Raw genomic sequence first — 25,747 nt, 5'->3', positions numbered from 1 at the left:
AAAAAAAAAAAAAAATTAATAGCCATCTGGACTATTGTGAGGTGATAGCTCATTGTGGTTTTGATTTACATTTCTCTGATGATTAGTGACACTGAGCATTCTTCATGTATACTTATTGGCTATTGTTATGTCTTCCTTTGGAGAAATGTCTATTATTCAAGTCTTCAGACCTTTTTAAAGTTGGGTTATTCAGTTTTTTGATGTTGGGTTGTAGAAGTTTCTTATGTGTTTTGGATATTTCCCTTATCAGATACATTGTTTACAAATCGTTTCACACATCTAAGAGGTTGTCTTTCCACTTGGTTTATTGTTTCCTTGCTGTGCAGAAGCTTTTTAGTTGGATGAGATCCTTCTTATCTATTATCTATGATTTGGTGTCATATTCATGAAGTCATCGCCAAGGCCAGTGTCATGAAACTTGCACTACATTTTCTTCTAGCTACTCCATTTTGAGTTGATTTTGGGGTGGTGTAAAATGAAGATATAATTTCATTATATTGTTCATGGATACCTGGCTTTCCCAGCATTGTTTGTTGAAAAGACTGTCCTTTCTCCATTATTTTTTTCTTGGAATTAGTTGACCATATATGTGTAGATTTATTTCTGTAGCTTTCTGATATATTTTTGAAAGCAGAAAGTATGTGCCTTTAGCCTTGTTCTTCCTTCTCAAGACTGATTTGTCTATTTGAACTCTTTCGTGGCTCCATATGAATTTCAGAATTGTTTTCCCTATTTCTGTAATTAAATACCATTGAAGTTTTGATAGGGATTACCTTGCATTTATTGATCATTTTGGACAGTGCGCCATTTTAACAATGTTAAGTATCCTAATCCACCAATATGGGATGTCTGTTTATTTGTGTCTTTTTAAATTGCTGTCACCAATGTTTTGTAGTTCTTGCATACTAGCTCTTATTCTCCTTTGTTAAGTTAATTTTTAAGTATGTCATTAATTTTGGTCTTAGTATAAATGGTATTGTTTTCCTAACTTCATTTCCCTATTGTTTTTGGCAACTATATAGGAATGTAACCAATTTTTACACATCAATTTATTCGTTCTAACAATTTTTTAAAAACAGAGTCTTTAGGGTTTTCTATATAGAACATTACATCATCTATAAACAGGGATAACTTAACTTCTTCCTTTCTAATTTTGAGGCCTTTTATTTCTTATGTTACCTTGTTGCTCTGACTAGGATTTCCAGTACTACATTGAAGGGATGAGAGTAGGCATCCTTGTCTTATTCCAGATATTAGAGGAAAATCAATTTTTTCACTGGAGAGTATAAGTAGCCGTGGCTTTCATATATAGAATTTATTATGTTGAGATGCATTCTTTCTTTTTCTAGTTTGTGGAGAGTTTATTGTGATAGGCATTGAATTTTGTCAAATCCCTTTTCTGCACTGTGAGATACTCATGTGATTTTATCCTTTATTCTGTCAGTTATCACATTAATCGTTTTGCCTATGTTGAATCATTCTTGCATCTCAGGAATTAATTTCATTTGTTCATGGGGTGTGATACTTTAATTTTTTTAAAAAAGCTTTTTTTTTTTTTTTTTTTTTTTTTTGCTTTTTTGCAGTACTACAGATTGAACCCAAGGGTGAATTGCCACCGGGCTATAGCTCCAGCCCTTTTCATTTGTTTATTTTTGAAACAGGGTCTTACCAAGTTGTTGAAGCTGGCCTAGAACTTGAGATCTCCCTGCCTCAGTGTCCCAAGTAGCTGGGATTCAGATTTGCCAGAAGGTATGGTCCTTTTAATGGGCTGCCGAATTCAAGTTGATAGTATTTTGTGGAGGATGTTTACATTTATTTTCATCAGGGATATTGGCTTGTAGCTTTCTTTTTTTTTTGACTCTTTGTCAGGCTTTGGCATCAGGGTAATTTTGGCTTTATAAAATGAAATAAGGAAATGTACCATCCTCTTCAATTTTTTTGCAAGAGTGAGAAGGATTAACATTAATTCTTTAAATACCTGGAACAATTGATTAGTGAAACCTAGGGTTTTCTTTGGTGATTCTTATTTATTGATTCAATATCCATATCTGTTCATAATTCAGGTTTGTAGGTTTTATGCTTCTAGGCATTTATCTATGTTTTCTAAGTATCCAGTTTGTTGGCATTTAAGTGTTTATAGTCGTTTCTTACATCCTTTTTATTTCTGAGGCATCCATCTCTTCTTTCATTTCTGATTTTATTTATGTGAGTCTTCTCTCTCTTTTGTAGTTCATCTAGTTAAGGGTTTGTTAATTTTGTTTATCTTCTGAAAAACCAACACTTAATTTTGTTGATTTTTTTCCTGTGTTTTTAATCTGTATTTGATTTATTTCTGCTCTAATCTTTGTTATTTCCTTCCTCTGCTAACTTTGGTCTTTTTTGTAGCACAGCAAGGTATAAATTCGGTTATTTTTTTGAGACATTTCTTATTTTTCAGTATAAGCGTTTATCACCATGAGCTTTCTTCTTGCTATTCCCTGTGTCTTGTCCTGCAACTTTTGAAATGCTGTGGTCATTTCATTTTGTTTTTCTCAAGATGCTTCTTACATTCCCTTTTGGTTTTCTCTTAACCCAAAGGTTGTTCAAGAGCATACTGTTTAGTTTCCATGTGTTTGTGAATTTTCCTATTTCCTTGCTGTTTTTGATTTCTAGTTGTGTTCCATTATAACCAAAAAAGATACTTGAACTTGTTTTGATTTTCTTAAATTTGTTGACTTATTTTGTGCTTAAGAGAATGGATGTGATTCTTACTATGTTGAGTGGAAAGATATCTATATGTCTATTAGGTCCACATGGTCTGTAGTCTTTTCAAGTCAATTGTTTTCTTTATGATTTTCTGTCTGGTTGTTCTACCCATTTTTGTAAGTGGGGTCCTCTAGTTTAGAGGTGTCCCTCAAAGTTAATGTGTTAGTAACTTAATCCTTAGTGCAGCAGTGATGAGAGGTAGACCTTTAAGAGTTGAGTAGGTCATGAGGGCTCTGTTCTCATGAATGGATTAATGCTATTATCATGGAAATAGATTAGTTATTGGGGGTGTGGGTTCTTGATAAAAGGATGAGTTCAACCTCCTTCCCTCTCTTAAACTTGTGCTTTTCATCTTTTTGCTATTCCACCTTTCAAAATGGGATGATGTAGCACGAAGGCCATTAGTGTATGTGAGGCCCTCAATCTTAGGCTTCCTAGCTTTCAGAACTGTAAGAAATAAATCTTTTTTCTTTTAAATTCACAGACTCTGGTATCATGTAATAGCAGCACAAAATGAATTAAGACATGACATAATGAGTTCTCCTACTATAAATTTTGTATTGTGAATTCTTCCATTAATTTGTCAATACTTGCTTTACATATATGTTCTGATATATTATAAATTATATATTACAAATATAAAATTGTTATATAGTCCTCTTGAATTGACCATTTTATCATTATATAATGATCTTTATCTCTAGAGATAGTTTTAGATTTAATGTCTATTTTGCTGGTGTAATGATAGCCACACTGATTTCTTTTGGTTACCATTTGCATGAAATAACTTCCTATTCCTTGACTTACAACCTATGCATGTCTTTAATTTTCAAGTGAGTCCCTTGTAAAGAACATACCACTAGATCTTATTTTTTTAAAATCCATTCAACTATTCCAGGCCTTTTGATTGGTGAATTTAATCCATTTACATTTAAGATAATTTTTGCTAAATCAGGGTTTACTGTTGCATTTTGTTAGCTGTTTTCTGCATTGCACTTGTTTTTTTCCCTCTCATCATTTCTTGCTGTCTTCCTTTTTTGCTTGATGGTTTTCTGATGTGATTTGCTTTGTTCCACATACCACTTCCCCCTCCCACCTTTATGTATCTTCTATAGATTTTTTCTTTCTGGTTAGCTCAAGGCTTGCTTACAAATTCTTGTAATTATAACCTTCTCTTTTAACTTGATAACAATTTAACTTTGTATAAGGAATCTCTACACTTTCATTCCCCCTACTAATAACTTTTATTTTAATTTTAGTATTAGGGTTAATAGTAATTTATGCACTGCCTTTTCAATGTTATATTAACATATATATATTTACTTTTATCTTTTAGTATTAGGGTTAATAATTTATGCACCACCTTTTCAATGTTATATTAACACGCACACACACACATTTACTTTTTAAAAAAAATATTTCTTTAGTTTTCAGTTCATCTTTTATTTGATTTATTTATATGTGGTGCTAAGTATCGAACCCAGGACCTCACACATGCCAGGCAAGCACTCTACCACTGAGCCACAACTCCAGTCTCTCATATTTACTTTTATCTTTTAAATGTTTTCATTTTGCTGTTTAGCATGTTCATTTCAATTTGAAGATCTTCCTTAAGCATGTATGGTAAGGCAGGTATAGTGGTGACAGTCTCCTCAGTTTCTGTTTGTCTGGAAAAGATGTTATCTGTTTGTCTGTCTTTCCTTCTTTTTCCACCACCTCTTTCTTTTGTTCATTTGTTTGCTCCTTCTGTGCTAGAAACCTAACTGATAACCTTGCCAATGCTAGGCAAATACTTTACCACTGAGCTATATCCCAGCCCTCTTTTTCATTTTTGAAGGACAATTTTGCCAGATGTATCATTCTTGGTTGGCAGGATATTCCTTATAGTATATTCCATATACCATCCCATTCTCTCCTGAAACTGTAAGATTTATGCTGAGAAATCCCCTTACAGACTTATAACAGTTCCTTATATGTGATGAGTCCCTTTTTTTCTGCTTTCAAAACTCTCTATCTTTGACTTTTGATAATTTTGGTTATAATGTATCTCAGAGTTGTCTTCATGGGATTAACTCTCTTGGAACTTTGAGTTTCATGGATTTAGATGTCAAATTCCAGAGAGACCATGTTAAAAGGTACACAGATGGTATTACTCCTCTGTTCGAAACCTGTGGTGGTCCCATTTCTTTCCTGGATCAGTAGCAAGTTATTACAGTGGCAAATAACCTTAATGATTTGTTATTCCCGTGCCTGTTGGACCGACCCCCCCCCACACACATGTGTATACTCGGAGATATTCCACTCTATGAATACATATATTTACCTTCACTTTCCCTTCTTTTCTGTTTTCATTCTTATTACTATTTTGAATTTGCTACATACTTTTAAAATTTTCTTGCCTCTCTCAAATAGAATGTAAGCTTACTGAGGAAAGAAATATTTGGCTGTTCTGGTCATTCCGATTTGTCAAAAATTTAGAGAGGTCCTTAATGTGCATATTTTGAATGAATGGGTGATCACATGTAAGTATATAATGAACAGGAGAACAATTACAGTAGCAAAAGTTGTACAGTGATTTAATGAGATAGAATTTTATTTCTAGTATCTTGGGATGCAGTGCTCTTCTCAATTTTCCAAATTCAGCATTATTTCTTGGACATGTAACCAGAATAAAGATTTAAAAATATAAACATTTTTAGATCCTCTCTTGGAAGTATAATGATCATACAAATCTTACACCATACCTTTAAAAAATTAGAAAATGCATAAGAGAACTATAGAAAATTGCTGTATAAGCTGCTGAAATTTTGTTTCCCAAATATTAATACAAATATCATGTTAAGGAGGTAAAACAATTTAAAGTCATGTTTTAAAAAAAAAAAAAAACTCACAGGTGTAAAAGAGAAGCATATGGTTGAACAGAGATTGCCAATGAAATTGACAGATGATTAACATTCATTAAAACTTTTAATTAGCACCTTGGAAAATTCCATAAAATGATACTGTATGTAAATGACTATGTGTGATATCTTGGAGCATTCTCTTTACCTGTTTTACAGAGGGGGTAAAAATGGATCACAAAACTGCTTATGATAACGATTTTCTATAGCCCTGGGTCTGTTTCGGGTGTTATCTGGTTGTGTCAATCATGCCAATTTGAGCTGCCAATATTCTAAATATATCTGGCAGAGATATAAGTGATTCTCTGTATTTTCTGGGGAAAAGAAAACCACCTCTTAGTTTCTTATCACTTTTTAAAAACATTTCCTGGATTATGCAACTATGAGAATATTCAAGCTTTAACAAAATAGAACTTTTCCAAGCTGATAGAAAGATCTGATTTGTCTAAATTGTGATTAACAAAGTTTGCGATCAATAAATGATATATAAAACAAAACTGAAGGTAGTGAGAAACAGATTTAGAAATTCGAAACATAAAATTGCGTTTTATTTTGTACGATGAAACTGTTTTCTATTCACTGTGCATGAGTTGGGAGTTGCTATTTTATACTTGAAAATGGTGATGCTTTGTATAAATAAGGTTTCAAAATTTTTATGGAGGTACATTCACTATAGAATTGTGTAAAAATTTTTTTAAATTTTGTTAAGAAAACAGCTTTAATGTTTTGAGCAGCACATGGTGATATGACTATATGCTTATCTACCTGTTGCAGATTTCTAAATCTGGGGTGGGGAGTTGTTTAAAAACACATTTATTTTTTTAATTTTTTGAGAACTGTGTTTCAGTTACTGTAAGATAACATGTTTGGTCAGGGTTAAACATCCATTAGTCTTCTAGGGTAATCACTAAGACCACGAACTATTGTCTTAAGATTTAATCTCTCAATATCTTCAAAGATTGTCTTTCTTTTTAAACTGTCTGCTAATAATTGGATTCGACTTCCTTTGCTTTTCTCTTGCTGTTTTTTTCCCTTTCCCATCACTTTGTTACACTGCCTTCTGCTTCTTGAATTGGCCACTGGAGCCACATACACCAAGTGCTAGTACCCCTGTCTGATGGGCTATGTGATTGTGTTTTGAATGATTTTAGATCTTCTTGGAGATTTCCATTTTTACATACTAGTCAGAATTTATTAATTTACTGCTCACAGTGTTTCTTCTTTGGTCAAGAGGTAGCAAGGCAAGGGGTGGGGTAGAACTTGATATTACAACTTGCTTTGTGAATTAGAACACTTGCTATGTGAATTAGACATTATTATAATTTAAATTACCAAGGGTGGTTTTAAAGGATCAGTTATAATATGCCTGCTTTTGAAAGCTAATGTATATTTTAGGTTTAGTATTTTAGTTCTTTAGAATAACTTTTATTCTCTTACTTATTGTTTAGTATTTAGATTTTAAATCATTTTACAGATTAATTTAAGAACTTATAGCATTGGAACTGAAATATGAAAGCTTTAAAGATACAAAAGAACAAATTTATATTATTATTTTTATCTTTTCTAGTGTTAGGAGCCTAAATGTTTTGAAGCTGAAATATAAAGAATGGAGGAAGAAACAAAAAATTACACTGAAAATACCAATTAAGCATGAATGTTGCCTGATTTATAATTCCATGTACAGAGATTATAAAGAAGAAATATAGCTTACAAAAAATGAGATGCTCTAAAATTGTAATTCTGACTATATAATTGAGAATAATCCTGCTGAGAAAGAAACGGAGTTAAATAAAGTGTAACTGCATCACAAGTTCTTTGATAAGCTCAGCATTTAAAGGGGTAAACATCAAAGATAGAAGAAGGAGCAGAAAAGTTGGAGCTTTTTGAGAAAGGCAAGGAATGATCACAGTCATTCATTCATAGCACAGATACTTATTGAGAACCACCTTTCATATGGTACATGCTCTTGTTTGCATTCTGGGAACCAAAATATAACAAGGGTATAGCCCTCAAAAGTTTACTGTGATAACGCTGGATTGTAATAGCAATCATTGACATGGCCAAGGAAGCAATACTCAACCTCTGTTCTTTCTTTTCCTTTTTATCCTGAAATGGAAATGCAAGCCTAGGCTGGAATATGGAAGAGATTGAGAGTATGTCTAACCCTCAAACTGAGCTCAAGCGTCCAGTCCCAGATAAGTGTATGTTTGCACTTATGAAGGAATTTGCTCATAGTCACTCAGTTGTAATTGAGCAGTTATGCAATTTGCTCATGATTTTTCTCATAGTTGTGAGAAACATTCTGGGAAAAGTATATAGACCAATGTTGTGGCTTTCAAGTGGAATCGAATATGTTTTTCTGAAAATGTATATTAATTAATTTTGTAGTCCTAGGTGAGTTGGTAAATAGATTCTTTGTGCTTACGAAAGAAGAGATAGCATACAGCTTGATAAGAACAAATTTTGCTTTATTAATTTTTGACAGATTTATTAGACCTGGTATACTGGAATAATTTCATTGGTTCTATAAGTGGCTGTCATGTCCCTTGGGATATGCCACAGCAGAACTGGGGTTACAACCAACATCGCTTGATTTCCCATTCAGAACTCTATACATTGCATTAGGCTGTTATTTTGAATGATCAAAACTTTGTGCTAGATTAAAAAAAATAAAGATAATGTATAATTAGTGTTACTGTATGCAAGGCACTACTTTAGATACTTTATATGTGTGAATTAACTTGAACCTATGATAATCCAACAGATCTAATTTTACCAATGAGGAAACTGTAGTTCAAAAGATCAAGTCATTTTTTATTGGTCCCACAAATAATAATATATGCTCAAACCAAGATTTGAACTGTGGCAGTCTAACACAGGACCCATAATTTAACTTGTTTACTATTCTGCCTCTGAAGTAAAAATGAGGCATTCCTATTTCACTGAAATAATATAACATATTTAGGTGTTATCTTCATATTTCTGAAAATTTGACAGTCTTTCCTTTCTCCATCAATGAGAAAATGGTGGTTAAATGATAGCATGATGTAGTTAGGTAGATTTTTGGCAGGTGGAACAAGTGAACTCATAGATAATTAATTCATTGATCGGTGTTAATGGAATATGGTTTCTGACCTTGCCCTTGACTTGGCATATCTGTTGATAACTTCCATGAAAGCCTGCTTGCCCTATCTTTATGTGATACATATCTTGGAGGGTTAATTTATATATTCAACAGAATGATCAGAATTCAATATTCAGATAAATGTAAACATAGTATGTAAGGTCACAGTGATGGAGAGTCTCTTGAGAGTGGTTCCTTGGAGAATAATAATGTGGAGCTTAAGGGTTGATTAGCCTGTAGTTTTATGGTGCTATTGAAAGAAGCAACTAGGGGCTGGGGCTGTGGTTCAGTTCAGTGGTAGAGTGCTTGCCTGGCATGTGTGAGGCCCTGGGTTCAATTCTCAGCACCACATATAAATAAATGTACAAATAAAATAAAGGCTCATTGACATTTATATATATATATATATATATATATATATATATATATATAGTATATAAAGAAGCAATTGGCAAATTGTTGAAAGGTTCTATTGACAAACTTGAGTAGGTCCAGGGACATGAGTAGGGACACAACAACTGTCCTTAAGCACTTAAAGATCTGGCATGTGGGAGAGACAGCCAATGGGCTCTGTTCTACTCTCAGAGCACTAACAGTAATCGAAGTGATCATTTTACTGCTTTAAGTGAAAAACTTCCGAAATATTAGAGCTGTCCAGACCTGGGAAAGGATTACCTTGTAAAGTAGTGAAAGTCCTGTTCTAGAGAATGAGGTGGGCCATTTTTATTAGGATTACAATTGTGCTGGAAAATCTCTTAAGTTTTCCTATTCTTAAAATGTATGGTTCTGTAATTTAACAACTTGTCATGACAAATTGAGAAGATAAGAGGAATTTGCTTTGGGGGTAATAGTATGCTTATGAGTGTGTGTGTGTGTGTGTGTGTGTGTGTGTGTGTGTGTGTAACAGATCAAACTCAGTGGCAATGCCAAAGACTATAATTAAAGTCAGAATGGGGAGTGGTAATATAGCATTTTGCCTTGAAAAATTCTTCTGATGTTCCCAAAAAAGTACAAAAATATGTAAAGAAACACAGTGGTCTGAATTTGAACCCTAGATTGTTGAACCGGTGAAGAGTAGACATGTATTTGAGATTCCCTTAATTACTCCCTACTGTTATGCCTCGCTATTGATGAGAAGAAAAGCTTACCAGGTTACAAACAAGTTTTATTGGGAAAAGCAACAGTTCTTGCCTTCATAGTAACTACAGAGGCTTCATTTGTAAGAAGGAACTATGATGAATTTCTAAAAACCTAAAACCACTCTTCTTAATGTTGTTCAAATTAACCTGATTAGACTTCCCTGATCATTTTCTATCAAGTTAACAAAAATGACCCTGAGTGGATTATAGTCCTTGTTTGAACAGATTCTCTTTGAATTTGGGGATAATTGTGTATCCTGGAATTTTGAAAGAGATGTGAATGGTAACCTGACTTGAAGTCCTTTATTTTACAGAGGCAGAAATTGAGTTCTAGAATCATTGCCTGACTGGCCCAAGGTGTTCTGTTTAGTTAGCACAAAGTTACGACTGGAACCTGGCTTGGGCCTTTCGGTGACTTCACAGATCTCTCTGTTGTACCAGACTCTCTACCTCTCCTTTTAAACCGTGCTGAAGGCCCAGAGAATGGCAACACACAGAGGAACATTTGTCCACATTGTCTTCTTTCAGTTAAAGGTGTTATATTTAAGTCTCAAGTATTTTTCAGCTTTATTAAACCTTGATTTCTGGAAATAAGAGTGAGTGGTTAAACTTATTCTGGTCAAAATGTAAGGAATGGAGTTAGGATTCTATGCTTAATTTCAGAAAGGATTTAGAGCTTATGACAGTCTTTAGAAACTTCTGCTAAATTATGTAGATTGCTGTTCCAGTAGAAGATAGATCTGCATTTTAGGACAGCTTTTGAACTGGGCAAATCTAAGACCTCTGGATGGAGAGTAGCACTTTGCCTAGAGATTATTCAGGCTTCAGAATTTCTGACTGAGAAGGTCATTGCATTAAATTGATTTTATGATCGTTGCTTATACCTGCTTGTGATTGAAATACATGTTTTTAATAATAATTGAATTAATACTGTATTTAATCTGGATGGTGGATTAATTTTAAAATATATTGCAATAGCCTTTATTGAGAAAACTCCTAAATGCATATTGTATATAAATTAAAAATGCACAAGGTAAGTGCTCAATATTTACTGAATTTTGATATCCCATTAAAATTTTGAAAATAAAACTCAAATGATTCTTTCGAAATAATCATAGTGATACAATTTGAACTGACCAAATGTTTATTTGAGAGTTCCTGATCAGTAATGCCTATGTTAATGCCATGTCAGTTGACACAGAAATTTAATATATCATGGAACCTTGGGTATTGTGAAGAAAGTGGTGTGAATAGATTAAACTGAAGGTGAGTGGATTACTAAATTGTAGTGTGTTAACTTAAAAAATTAAAGACAATGTAAATTTTAAAGTTGAATTTTAAAATAAAAATTAGGATTTTGAAAGTGAAAATTCAAAGAAAAATAATTCTTCTGGTTCATATGACTTCAGAGAGGTGGGTAGAGGGCAAGGGGAGGGGTATGGTTTGGAGATTCCTTGCAACAAAGTAGTTATAATAACTTATTTATGTTTTCCATTGTTTTAGTGAGATTTATTTATTTATTTATTTTTTGGCTGCTTCAACCAAAAGACCTGACAGGAACAACTTTAGATAAGGGAAAGTTTATTTGGGGGCTCATGGTTTCAGAGGTCTCATTCCATAGACAGCTGGGTCCATTTTTCCGGGCTTGAGGTGAGGCTGAGCATCATAGCGGAAGAGTGTGGCACAGGGAAAGAGCTCACATGATGATCAGAAAGCAGAGAGTGAGAGACTCACTGAGATACAAAATATATACCCCAAAGGATGCCCTCCTCCAGCCATACCTACCTGTTCTCAGTTATCACTTGGTTAATCCCATCAGGAGATTAATTCACTAATTAGGTTAAGGCTCTCATAACCAATACTACTTCTCTGAACTTTCTTGCATTGTCTCACACATGAGCTTTTGGGGGGCACCTCACATCCAAATGATAGCACCTGTATAACCAGCTTAGAGCAATAAAGTATTAGTCACATTCCTTAGTCCTGCAGAATTGGCTTTCTTTGGGGAGGGGGAGCAAGAGACTCACATATGAAGTGATTCATTACAACTTCCTGAGATTTGTGTGACTATGAAAGTAAGTGGAATGCACACAAAAGATTTCCTTGGCATCTCTTTCTTCATTCCTGCTTCCAGGCAGGGACAATAATAGCTCACGGTGCGTACACATACCCTGGGGCCAGCTCATGATCTAGATTCATGTGTTTAAGAAACTCTTGTTGGGACTAGATCCTCACCTCAAAATCATTCTGGTACCTGGCATATGTTCCCTGCCTTCAGGTCTCTTATCTCATGCCTTAGATCCTTTGATTTCAATCCTGGCTGATCATCAGAATCACCTGTGGATTTTCAAAAATTCAGGCACACTCTGAATTTACGGGACTGTGGCCAGACCTGTATTTTCAAAATACTTATACATGTGTTTCTGATAACTTTTAACTATCCAACTTCTGGTGCCAGTGATCTGCATCCTGTTTGCTTATCTACCTGGTTTTTACTTCCTGCCTGGTTATTCTCTTCCTGCCTGTATAATGACCCCTCCTTTAGGTGTTTAATTTGATTTGTCTTAATCAGCATTTGGAGGCATAACTCTTTTAAGATCATTAAAAATTTGAAAATTGGAACCAGTTGATTGAGTTATAGAGAAACAGACCTCAGTTAAAAATTCCTGCCATATGCATAGCATCTATTCTGGTCAGTCGATACATTCTTCATCATCCTTGTGTGTATTATCCTCTTATTTTTCATATCTTCATTCTATGTTCTTTAATTGCTTCCAAAACACTCTGTCACCTGTGTGTTGATTGTAGACAGCAAGATGAACAAATGTCTATTTAGAGCATGAATATATACTTGTTTTTGTAGCTTCCTGATTGTGAGATTAATTTGTGAAAAGTGATTTCAGTCTATTTGAGTCATTTCTTTCTGATGTAGTAAACATGAAACTTCTTATTCAGATGATATCTTTTCTTCTTAGTAGTTTTAAAGATGATTTGTGAAGCCATTAATATAAGTGAAAAGAAAAAAATTATATATTTTATATATATATATATATATATATATATTTCTTTTTATCTGAATTTCATGGCCAGCATTCTTAACATTTATCAATAAAAGTAACAGTGGGAATGTTAGATTCATTGCCTGAACTTTATGACTGGAAGATTTCTAGTTGCAGTGTTAAACTGCTTGATCTCACTGACTTGATTTAAATATGTGGTGTGGATGAGACCAAAGGTAACCAATTTGCTGGCATGACATGAATTAATTTTCTAGTTATTTGCTGGGCCAAGAGCATGACAGCCATTTGTAAGTGCGGCCCCAATGCAAGCGAGGGCCTTTTCATAGCTTGCTGACCTGAGGTCCCACGTTCCACTCAAGCACATCTATCTAGCTTCCCACAGGTTAGGAGGCTCGGTGCTGTGTGCTTTCTGGGTTGTTTTTTGCATTAATGGCATTTTGGCTATCACTACTAATTACTGTAAATCCCTACAGGAAATTTTAGAATTCATCCACTGGTATTTCTTTTATTTTTGAATTATTGGCACTAATAAATCCTGAGGCTGACATCTCTTCTCATGCCTCCCTCCTTTTTGTGCTTGTCATTAAGTGTCATGGTCATTTTTATGTTCATATAAGGTCTGTCACGGTCACCCCTGAGAGAATTTAGAGACCACTCTATAGAAAGAAAGGTGGGAGAGAAAAAAAGGATGAAGCAAAGGAAAGAGAGCGCGTACACCAAAAGTCCAGCTTAAAATGTAATGGGTCTCAAAGTGGGTCCATGGCTCCTGCTATCTTCGGAACACTTTAAACCAAAGGATTTGCTTTTGCAGAATTTTAGAACTGAATGTAACCTTACAGATAATATAGTTCATAGGCTTCATTTTAAGAATAAGGAAAGAATAGAAAGGTTAAATGACATGATCGTGGTCACACAAATAGTGGTATTGTCTACTGACTGGCCACCATGCTGCTACTTGTCTTTATTTTTAGGGTGAGCAAAGTAGGTCATTTGCCTCAGGGATTTGGTAGAAAGGCTAAAATCATCAGGTACCTCCATTTTGGCCACTGAATAGGCAATTTCCAAACTTTGTCTTTCTAATTTCCTGTATTTGACATAGTGTTTGACTCCTCTTGGAATTTTCTGTGGCTCACGGTCGCCGTGCTCCTTTTAGTCTGAGCTTTAGTACTCATTTGCTTTAGAGGACTTTGTCATGTTTTCACTCCTTGACATAGAGCGTCCAGAGGTCTGCCCTCAGCCCTCTGTTCTTTGCACTCTGCACATTCTGTTTGGTCAATCTCAACCTTTCCCCAGTACTTGTTATGAGCCCCACACGGTGCTAGATAATGGACAGTGTCAGACACAGCCCCTGAACCATGGGGTGAGTGATCTTGTTCATTCCTGAGCTCCAGCTGCTGCCTGTAGTCCTGGATCTGTAGCTCTGGTTATGCTCAGTACCCAGGGCTGCACACGGAAACCTCATGCCTGACTTGCTGAACACAGACTTCATCATTACCATTTTCCTCCCACCCCTTTCTTCAGCATCTCCTTTTCTTCCTGAATTCCATATCACAATGTCAAAGTCACTTAGTGACTCCATTGGAAAGTGAAAGTTAGCTTTGATTCTCATCTTCTCCTTTCCTTCCATGACTACTTCCTGGCTTGTCTATCATATTCCTAGTCTCCTTTACCTGGTTATCATTTTTTTTTTTTTTTTTTTTGTACCAGGGATTGAACTCAGGGGTGCTTAACCACTGAGCTATATACCCCTAGATCTTTTTAAATATTTTATTTAGGGACAGGTTCTCACTAGGTTGCTTAGGGCCTTGCTAAGTTACTGAGGCTGGCTTTGAACTCACCATCCTCCTGCCTCAGCCTCCTGAGCCACTGGGCTGGTTATCATTCTTTATCTGTTGTTTTCTCAGTAGGCTACTAAGCAGACTTTATTTGCTAGACTTGCTTTCCTATGTATGGTTTTCCTGATATTCACTGTGCACAGGGCTGCTAGAGTGATGGTCTAGATGGCAGTAGAAATCAAACTATGTCAGTCTCACTTTAAAACCCTGCTTAATTTCCTATATCCAGTGGGAAACAGCTCAAGCTCCTGGCTTGGCTCTCCACATTGTGCTTCCTGCCCTTCATACCCAACTGCTTGCTGTGCTCTGATGATGTCATGCCATTTCTTTAGTCAGAGTTCTTGCTTGTGCCTTTTTTCTGCCTGGTACAGAACACCCTAGCTCGTGGCTTCCTCCTCTGTATCACATGGAAAAACTTTTAAAACATTATGAAAATTTTCAACTATTCACAGGAGAATGGGAAAGTCTTAGGATTCCTGAATTCAATATTAAGATTTTGATACACTTTCATGTATTCCTGTCCTTTCTTTTTTCTTTCACTGAAGTATTTTAAAGTAAATTCAAGATACCATACAGTTTCACCCCTCTTTCAACCACATTTTCATAGATAACAGTGTCATTTTAAACCTAATGATATTGGCAGTTGTCCCTTGAGATCACCTAATTCTGTTTGTATAATGAAACTTTCCAAGTTGCAAAAAAAAATTCTTTTTTTCAGTTAGATTTTTTTTTGTTAATGATATAAATAAGTACCACATATTAATTTTGGTTAAGTCTCTAATTCCTCTAATTCTGTTTTAGTCAAGAACATTTTCCCTCTCCTCTTTTACTAATGTCATTTGCTTGTGGCAGAAACTAGGTCATTTGTCATATAGAATGTTCCATAGTCTCTGTTTGTCTTCCTGTGGTGATATTTAACTTGTTTCTATGCTGAATTTTCTAGAAATAGAACTTAGCTTTAGAGGTATGATTGGATAGTCAGGTTCAGCTATCATTATTATCATCATCATCATCATTTATAGGACGTTGACATTGATCAGTGGGTCCCACTGGTGACAGCCCAGTTCCTCATCAGAGTCACCATCAGTCACTGTATATCTATGGTTTAATCCATTGGTAATTGTTGTCCAAACCAATATTTCAGTAAAGACTGTAAAATATCAATGGCATGATTCTATCATTTCTTCCATATTTTCTGGCTGGAATGTTTCTGTAAAGAAGAATTTTACCTTATCAACTAAGACCGTTGGGTTATTCTGAAATACAAGTTGTATGGAAGAGGGAGGGAAAAGGACTAGTTCTTCCACTTTGATTATCTAGCTACATTTTCATTCTGGAAGGCTCAGGCCAGGAAATTGATCAGTAGGAAGCTGTAGTCAATCCCACAGAGCCTGACTGCTTTCTCCTGCATGGAATGCTGTACTTACCTCTGTCATTAGCCTCATGTTGTACTGAGAGCATATTTTAAAAAATTCACTTGACAATAGATGATTTGGCCTAAAGCAATACTACTAAAAGCATTTATAGTGCACAAACTAACAGTACTTTGTTCAAACTCATTATTACATCCATTTTTCTTTCTGGGGTGGTTTTGTAAACTTGAATGTCTCTTAGAGCACTTTTGTCCATTTTCAGAATTTTAAAAATCATCTTTTCTTTTTGATTTCTATTCTGTTGTCAGTTAGATGTAATTCATGGTTTTAAATAGTTAAAAATTGAAAATGATATAAATGTTTTAAAACGGAACAAGGCTTAAATATAATATCCTAATTAGTGGAATAATATGTAGACAATAAAAACAAGACTTGTAAAAGTGTAACTATTTGCATGTAAAGATATGTTTATTTTATTCTGAAGTGACAGGAATATATTACAAAAATTATGCTATTTCATCACTTTTTAAAATTGTTTTATTTATTTATTTTTTTGGTACCCAGAATTGAACTCAACCACTGAGCCACATCCCCAGCCCTATTTTTTTTTTTTTTTTTTTTTTTTTTTTTTTTTTTTTTGCAGTACTGGGGATCAAACTCAGGGCCTTGTGCTTGCGAGGCAAGCACTCTACCAGCTGAGCTATCTCCCCAGCCCCCCAGCCCTATTTTGTATTTTATTTATAGGCAGGGTCTCACCAAGTTGCTTAGGGCCTTACTTTTATTGAGGCTGGCTTTGAATTTGTGATCCTCCTGATTCAGCCTCCCAAGCTGCTGGGATTACAGGCATGTGCCACTGTGCTGGGCAATTTTTAATTTTTTGTTTGTTCTTTTTAGTTATACATGACAGTACAATGTATTTTAGTATATTATACATACATGGAGTATAAGTCATTCTAATTAGGATCCTATTCTTGTGGTTGTACATGATGTGGAGTTGCCCTGGTCACGTATTCAAATACAAGACTAGAAAGCTATGTCCAATCGATTCTACTGCCCTTCCTGTTCCCTCCCACCTCTCTTCCCTTCATTTCCCTTTGCCTAATCCAGTGAGCATCTACTTGTCCCCTCCCCACCCTCCCTTGTTGTAGGTTAGCATCTACATATCAGACAGAACATTTGGCCTTTGTTTTTTGGGATTTGCTTATTTCATTTAGCATATATATTCTCCAGTTCCATCCATTCACCAGCAAATGCCATAATTCCATTTTTTATGGCTGAGTACTATTCCATTGTATATACATACCACATTTTCTTCATCCATTCATCTGTTGAAGGGCACCTAGGTTGGTTCCATAGCTTGGCTATTGTGAATTTAGCTGCTATGAACATTGATGTGACCATGTCACTATGGTATGCTGATTTCAAGTCCTTTGGGTATAGACTGAGGAGGGTATAACTGGATCAAATGGTGGTTCCATTCCAAGTTTGCTAAGGAATGTCCATACTGCTTTCCATAGTGTTTGCACCAATTTATAGTCCCACCAGCAACTTATGAGAGTACCTTTCTCCCCATATCCTCACCAACATTTATCATTACTTGTATTCTTTATTATTGCCATTCTGACTGGAGTGAGATGGAATCTCAGTGTAGTTTTAATTTGCATATCTCTAATTGCTAGAGATGTTGATGTTCTATCAATTATTTTTTGGTTCACTAATTGTTTGGTCACATGTAGAGATATTGTCATACTATTATAATCACCGTACCATAAGGAAAAGTTTTAAAGCCCATTTACAAGGAAAAAATAGTTTGAAGTCAGATTATCCTCAAAAAATCCCATAAGTGCTTCCAATGTAGGGTGCTCACAACTAGGGGGAATGCTCAGTAGCACTGGCTGGAGGAGCATTAGGCCTCTTCTGCTGTGATTCTCTGGTGCTCAGTCCTCTGAGTGCACATGGCCAAGAGGAGAACGCCAAAGTGACACTGCTCTTCTTCCTGCATGTAGAGGATCTAGAAGGATGCACACGCCAAGGTGGAAGCACATTTTCCTCAGTGGGCTGGGCTTGGGTAACCAAGTGGAAGATGAAGTCTTTTCTATGGGAAGAAATTACAAAGGGTTAAGGTCGTGATGAACTACACGGTTGCATCCCCTCCAGATTTGCATGTTGAAGCCCTGGTCAGAGTGTGATGCAGTTAAGGGATGGGGTCTTTGTGAGGTAATTAGGCCTCAATATTGAAGCCCTTATAATGGGTTTAGTTTCCTTATAAGAAGAGTCCAGAGAGCCTGCTCTTTTTTCCTCCACATGAGGATAGTCAAAGGTCACAGTATGAAGCACAGAAGAGGGTTCTCACCAGAACTTGACCAGGTTGAAGTGTAGATCTTGGACTAACTTCTGAAACTGTGAGACAGATTTTTATTGTTAAAGCCAACTGGTATGGGGTAATTTGTTACAGCAGCCAGCGCTGACTAAGAAAACAGTCTAAAGAGTATCTTTAACGCTAAATGTGGGGCCTTGCCCTGATGAAATCATTATTAATGAATTATTATCTATGGAGAATTGGGGTCCTTATTAAGTTAAAAACACGACAGACACAGGACCACTGTAAATGCTGCCCTGAGGTGTATACATTGTGTATTCTATCTAACCTTGAATAAGGGTTCTTAAACTGGAGTTATGGATAGCTTTCAGAACTTTATGGATTTCATGAAGTTGTGTGCAAAATTTTAGTAAGTCTATTTTTTTTTTCTTTTGGTAGAAAGAAACCATAGCTCTCATCAGATTCTTAAAGCTGTTCAGTTCCCAAAAGAAGGCCCTTAGTTTTTGCACCCTTAACTGGGATAAAACATATTTCTGCTCATACGGAATTTTTGAAACATCTGCCTGACCTGAAATTTGATTACTAGGTCAGCCTTGTGCCCATAGTAAAATGTGTTCTGATTTCTCATAACTTCCACTTATTGTGTGAGGCAGAGATATTTACTGTAAAAGTACCATCCTAACAAACCCCAATTTCACATTCTTTCTTTTGCATGTGAAATATGACACATGCTTAGGAAACAGATTTTGTTTGTTGCTTGATTTAAATGACTTCAAGTAATACCCCAACTTTTTCTTTTTTTTTTTTTTACTAGTTCTAACCTTTCCAATGAATAGTAACTAGCTCTTTATTTTCTCATGTAAGGCATATTAATTACCCACAGAAATTAAGCAGAATAGGTAAGAAATATGCTGCACCAATTGGGATCCTAGAAATGGAAAGAGGGAAAATAGGAAAGGCCTGGGAGTATAGTAGAGTGTGTTTGGAGGATACATTATCTGTCCTCTTCTTGTCATTCTTCCCTCCCCTCATGGAGACAGACAACAGACAGACAGGCAGACAGACACACACACACACATACACACATACACACACACACATATACACCTTTGCCCTTTTATGCAAGGCAAACATGATATATACTACAAGATGGTGTTTTACTTAAAAATCAGTGAACTCATGGTTCATGTGTGTTTGAGGAGTTTTGTAGTAATTATCTATAAAAGAAGAAAAAATTGCTTTTTGATCCACTTGGTTGTTTGCTTCTGATGTAGATGAACCTAGCTATGCAACACTGGTGTGATTCTGTGAATAGTTTTTTGTCTTTAGAGCACCTGTGTCTGTCTTCTGTGTGTGTTTACAAATTCTTATGGTTAGGTTTGTCTACTTTGCAGCTAAATATGGACATATTCAAAAGAAGTTTTGTTGTTTTTCTATTGTTCAAGAAGCCACACCCTTTTTCTTACATTCAATTTCTATCACGTCTATTCTCTTATACCGATCGTCTTCCTCCAGTGAGCTTCTACTTCACTTTCCTGTTTGTTTCCTTGGCTTCTTTCCGTGTTCCAGATGTGACTCAAGCCTGGCCACATCATCAGCTTTCAGTGCAGGTTCCTTGGAGCCTGATACTGATGTCATACAGGCATTGATCTGACTTAGCAAGTTGAACCATTGTTTCTGAATCTTCATCACCAAGATCAACACCACACAGGGCACAAGGAGTAGCCTGGACTTTTCCAGATGGAAGCACAGCTTTATAGCATGGTCAGATTTTAAAACTGTTAGACTAATGCCAGAGGTAAATCCCAAAATCTTCCATGGAGAGTCTCATGTTTTTAGTCTCTCCTTATCTGTATTGCTTCCTCTCCATACACAATTAACAAACCCCAGATTAAGAGGTAGTACTTTAAATAGTTATGATGTTTTTTCCCCTCACCTGCACTTCATCTTATCTTAGATGCAGTATGAAAAAAAAAAAAAAGTGAGAGCAGCCAGGGTGGTTGGAAATAATGTAATTGCACCTTGTTTGGATTAGCTTGAGGCTTGGTGTGCAAGCTTTTTAATCCACTCATCAAGCACATATGAACTCAGAGGAGATCAGGTCTTATTCAAATAGAAAGAAAACAGGAGTTAAAGTTCACTTCATTACCCATCAGGAGCAAAAAGAAAGAAAGAACAGGTTCTATTTACATGTTTATGTGTACAACCTATTTATATAGTTATTTACTACTTTTGCATCAGTTTTAGAAACATGGTAGTGTTTTGAAAATAACGTACACATGCTTATATTTTAGGATTGTTATGAAAGATTGGGGCATGCTTGCATTTTTTGTTAAACATTATAAATTTTCCTTAGTTACATTTGCATATCTTGTAGATAGCTACTTCCACTGTTTAAAAAATATATCTGATAATTAGGTATAGGTTTCAGTGAAAAGCCTTTGAGTGACCTGTGATTTAACACTTTTTTTTTTTTTTCTCAAAAGTTTACATTTATATTTTGAAGACATTAGCTTTCAGATCCCAAAGTTTTTTCTGGGACTCATACTTAAAAGACTGACCTATAAGAATAAACCTAAGTAAAACTGTTAACATGACTTACAGTCTCATTAATTCCTAGTTTAAATACCCAAGTGTTATTATTAACTTGTGCAGTAATGTTGTGAATACTTCCACAAGGAAATTAGACTGTGAAGTGGCCAAATTCATTTGGCTAGTTATTAATTAAATTTTTTTTAACTTTTATTTATTTATTTATTTATTTTTTTACAGACTGCATTTTGATTCATTGTACACAAATGGGGTACTACTTTTCATTTCTTTGGTTGTACACGAGGTAGATTCAAACCGTTCTTGTAATCATACATGTACATAGGGTAATGATGCCTGTCTCATTCCACCATGAGAGCTGCCCCCTCTCTCTCTCATTTCCCTCTACGTAATCTAAAGTTCCTCCATTCTTCTCTTACCCCCAACCCCCATCCCCATTATGACTGAATAATATTCTTTAGATGACTGATATGAAGCAAAACTAGAATAGTCCTAGAATTAAAGAAAGTAAAACAATTACTGTACATTCCTCTATAATTTTATTGGAAGACACTTAGATTTTTTTAATCTGAGAAACTCAGAATGTGGTTATTCAGTCCAGATAGCTATTCACTAGATGTGGTTTTTCTAGTGTGAATTTTATCAGCCTCATTGTTAAGTCCTCACACTATCCCCTCTTCCTTTTAACCCATGCATTTTTCAAAAAATCATTTTGACAAGATTTTAGATTTACAGCAAAGTTAGATACACAGTGTATTTATAACCTTAATCCAACTCTGCCAATGTTAAAAACTTATATAATCAGAGAGTCCAATGACCAAACCAGGAAATTAACATTGATACAGTGCTGTTACTAAATATAGTATTATTCTAGCTTCAGTAGTTTTCCCACTGTTATTTTTGTGATCTGAGACACAGTCTGGAATCCTATATAACATTTAATCATACCCCTTTGTCTCCTCCAATGTGACAGTTCTTGTCTTTTATGACCTTGAAAACTTTGATAAATGTTGGTCAATTATTTTGTACAATGTCTCTCCATATGGGTTTGATTTCTTGTGATTAGATGGAAGATATGCATTTTTTGGCCAGAATGCCACAGAGGTGATGTGATTTTCTCAGAACATTAACCAGGGGCCACAGTGTCTTTTCATTGGTGATATTAATCTTGATCAGCTGGGTAAGTGTTGTCTGCTGCATTTTTCCACTGTAAATTAACTATTTTCCATATTGCATTAATAAATATCTGGGTGGAAATACTGAGACTCTGTAAGCATCTTGTTCCTGATCTTTTTCCCACTGATTTTATACCCATTAGTGGATCTTATTTGCAGCATTATAGTATTCTGATGACAATTTGCATTTCCTCCCTTTTAATTTATCTGGAACTTTGTTATGAAGAAGAGTCATTCCTTGTCCCTTGTTTACTAATTGATACATTTCATTGATTTTCATTATCATAAATTTTATTAATTCCATAAGTGCAGATTCCCAAATATTTATTTTATAGTTTATGATTTAATAATATATTATTTCATCACAGAAATTGTTTCCTTTTTGGCTACTGAGAACTCTTCAGGTTGACTCCCATGTCCTTCTTAGGTACCACCGTCCTTTTTCTGATACTCTTATTCTCTGGCCTTGTGAGATGTTCCGGGCTCATCCCTCTGCCCTGGCATCAGCTACTTCTTCAAGGAACCCACTTGGTTGTGGCTACATACCATTGGAGATATTTAGAAACTAAGTCTTGTCCCATTGGAGAGTGGTATTTGGAAATCAAGATCTTGCCCCATCAACTTAGGAAAAAGAACTATTATTTTAGAAAGAAACAGTAAATCAATCAATCAGAGCATTTAGAGGTGTGTGAGTGCAGCCAGGGAGGCTGTTTCTGAGTATTAGGTCTCAGGAGCCTACGGGAGGTGGAGTGTTCTTTTCAGCATGTGAAGAGATTGGAGAGCATTATATCTGTCTTTCCCCAAGATAGCCTCAAAGCGTTTGGAATTACCTTTAAAAAAAAAATCTGTTTTTTTTTTTTTTGTCTTTTCCATTTACCAGATTACTAAGATTCAGACTGAGCCAGCAAAAGTGAAATATAACCTATCTATTTAAATGCACGCTTCTGTTGAAAGTCGTGTATATTCACTTTTGGGCTGTGAGAAGTTGGAGCTTGTTCCTCTACTGTCCCTGTCCTCCATGGTCCCTGTCGAAGGAATACACAGTGCGTGTTATCTGGCCCTGCTCCTGGTTCCTGGTCTCCCACGTCTAAGTGGGCATCTTGGTGGAAAATAATGCAGACTCAACAAGATCACAACCTTAGTGCTAAAACTGCTCTTAATGAGGTGCTGTGTATGAATTAATTAAATTAGTGTGCCCCTCCTGTGGCAAGCTCTGTTTAGTGTTTGTCTGGTTGCCTAATTTATGAGGATAAAATTATGGTGCAGTCTCTGCCTTGCTTGTTTTCATCAAAGAGATGGGCTAATTTGTAATGAAACTTTATCAATCAGATCATACATGCAGGCATCCACCCTCCAAGCTCTGACTAATGAACGGAGGCTGCGGGAGCCTTTCACCGGGCACATCCTGTTGCTGCCGGGGGGAGGGTGCCTGGCTATAGATTGATTATGAGACCAGTTGTTTCTTTTCTAGCAACTAGATAACCAACTTTTCTGCTTTCTGTTTCTTGGCATGTTTATGGTTTTATGTTTATCTTTCCTTTTTATAGGAGGTATGAATTTAAAGTGGAAAGTTTATAAAATGCTGGTTTATATTTGTTTGGGAGAAACTAAAGATTGTGTGTTTCATATTGGAACAGCAGTAGCTAAGAACTCCCAACAATGGGTGAAGGAATAATAGTACAACTGGCAGAGAAATGGAGAGTTTTGAAAGGCAATATTCTTCAATGTTGGGAAAGTAATGAAAGGTCAAAATGAAGCTCAATAGAAAAGCCATTATGAAAGGAAGGGGGGGAATTTGGCTTTTATGTTGCTGTCAGGATTTGGGATTTGTTTTCTTTTTATTCTGACAAAACTCTTTTGGGGTGTGTTTTTTTTCTCTTCAATTCAAACAGTTTATACAAGTGTTATTTTAAACTTCCTTGTGTTTACATCATCATGTCTTTTGAAAAGAAACTTTTTTTTTTCCCTCCCTTCAATTTTATCTGGGAATTTTTAAGGACAGAGCCACTGTTTCCAAGGCACACACACTCACACATATATGCATTCATGTGAATATTTCTATTTTCTCTGATTGAGAAATAAGGACAATGGTTGAAGAACACTTTATAAAGGACTTCATTAAAAGTGAATGTTGTTTCCATGTATACATGTGATCATGTTGAAAATTTATATTGCTTCTAGTCACTGATTACTTTCTAAAACACTCACCACAGAAAGATATTTTACAAATACAAAAATGACATAAAGCTCCGTGTCAGGCAGCAAGTCAGTGGCAGAACTGGATTTAGGATTTCGAGTTCTGACTTCTGTCCTGTCATCAGGCCACTAATCTGCTTGATTTTCTCAAAGAATTTGAGGCCTGAGGAGAGAAGATGCCAGAGACTTATTTCCAAAGAGATGAGTCACACTGGGTGGTTTGATAGAATAAAATCTGTGTTTATTTTGCAAAGGGCTTTTGAACAGATATTAGAGAAAGAAATTTCATCATTATGTTCAACTTTATACTTCATGGCATTGTACTTTCTGTTCCAATAGTTAACAGCACTAAGTTCATGGTTCTTCTCTTTCTGTTCTCTCCTGGGATTTTTCTATTTAAAAAACAAAAAGGCAGATTTTTCATGTTTTATCAGATGGACTTAAAAATGTTATTAGTATCTTTTGCCTGGATTATTAAATTGGTCTGTAATCTCCCCAGTGCTAGGCTTTTTGCCTCTGTCATTTCCCTGCTTCAGAACATTCTGTGGCTCCCCACTGCCCACAGAATTCTTCCTAGTGATATTGAAAACCCTCCATGATGTTAGCTCCATCTAGTCTTCCTATTCTGGATGTGTACCATGCACACTGAGCCATTATTCCATCTTTTCTGAGTTTGTGTTGCTCCAGGTTTCTCTCCTATCTGTATTTGCTCCTGCATTTCCTTTCCTTGTGGGGCCCATAGCAGCCATCTCTGCTGAATTGCTACATTACTTTCATAGTTCATATTTCATACTTTTGACTTGTGAAACTTATCTTGACCAGAAGATGCAAGAAATTCCTCTAATAATCCAAAAAAATATTTACGTAGCACCTACGTGTCTTGAAGCATTCTGGGTGCATCGACGACAGTGACAGATAAAAGAACAAAGCCCTGGTCTCAAGGGCTTTGCCATCTGGTTGAGAATGGAGGATCAGAAATGAACAAGTAAATAAAATCTTAAAAATACTTAGTTTCTGATGGTCATAAGATGTCGTGAATACAGTTGGGGAACTATGATAGCACTATCTTGGGTAAGAGGAGTGGGAAATGACCCAGGTTAGGTAGAATGAAGCATAGTTGGGGAACTATGATAGCACTATCTTGGGTAAGAGGAGTGGGAAATGACCCAGGTTAGGTAGAATGAAGCACAGTTGGCCTCTGGAAGAAGATACTCTTGGGCTATAACTTGAATGAAAAGAAGGAAGCAGCTGTGGGCAGGGAGATCTGAGGGGAAGGGAAGGCAAGCACAAAGGCCCGTGTCAAAGATATTTGGTGAGTTCTAAGAATAAGAGGAAGGTCAAGTGTCTGCAGCCAGTGAGCCAACAGAGGA

General features: G+C 35.7%; 1 protein-coding gene across 7 annotated transcripts in view; it reads left to right on the top strand.

The window, feature by feature from the left end:
• Positions 1 to 25,747, top strand: part of SOX5 (SRY-box transcription factor 5) — a 955,660-nt gene that overhangs the window by 36,810 nt on the left and 893,103 nt on the right. For 2 of the 7 annotated variants that reach the window (XM_079142038.1, XM_079142037.1), the window contains exon 2: positions 1,662 to 1,749. The exons of the other annotated variants lie outside the window; for them this stretch is intronic. The gene's annotated coding sequence lies outside the window, so the exon portion shown is untranslated. The remainder of the gene's footprint in view (positions 1 to 1,661; positions 1,750 to 25,747) is intronic. 7 annotated transcript variants of the gene reach the window in all.

This window comes from Sciurus vulgaris, assembly GCF_902686455.1.
Source record: "Sciurus vulgaris genome assembly, chromosome: 5".
NCBI classification, from domain to species: domain Eukaryota; kingdom Metazoa; phylum Chordata; class Mammalia; order Rodentia; family Sciuridae; genus Sciurus; species Sciurus vulgaris.
The sequence above is the reverse complement of the archived record's forward strand: the minus strand, read 5'-3'. Positions and strand labels throughout refer to the sequence as shown.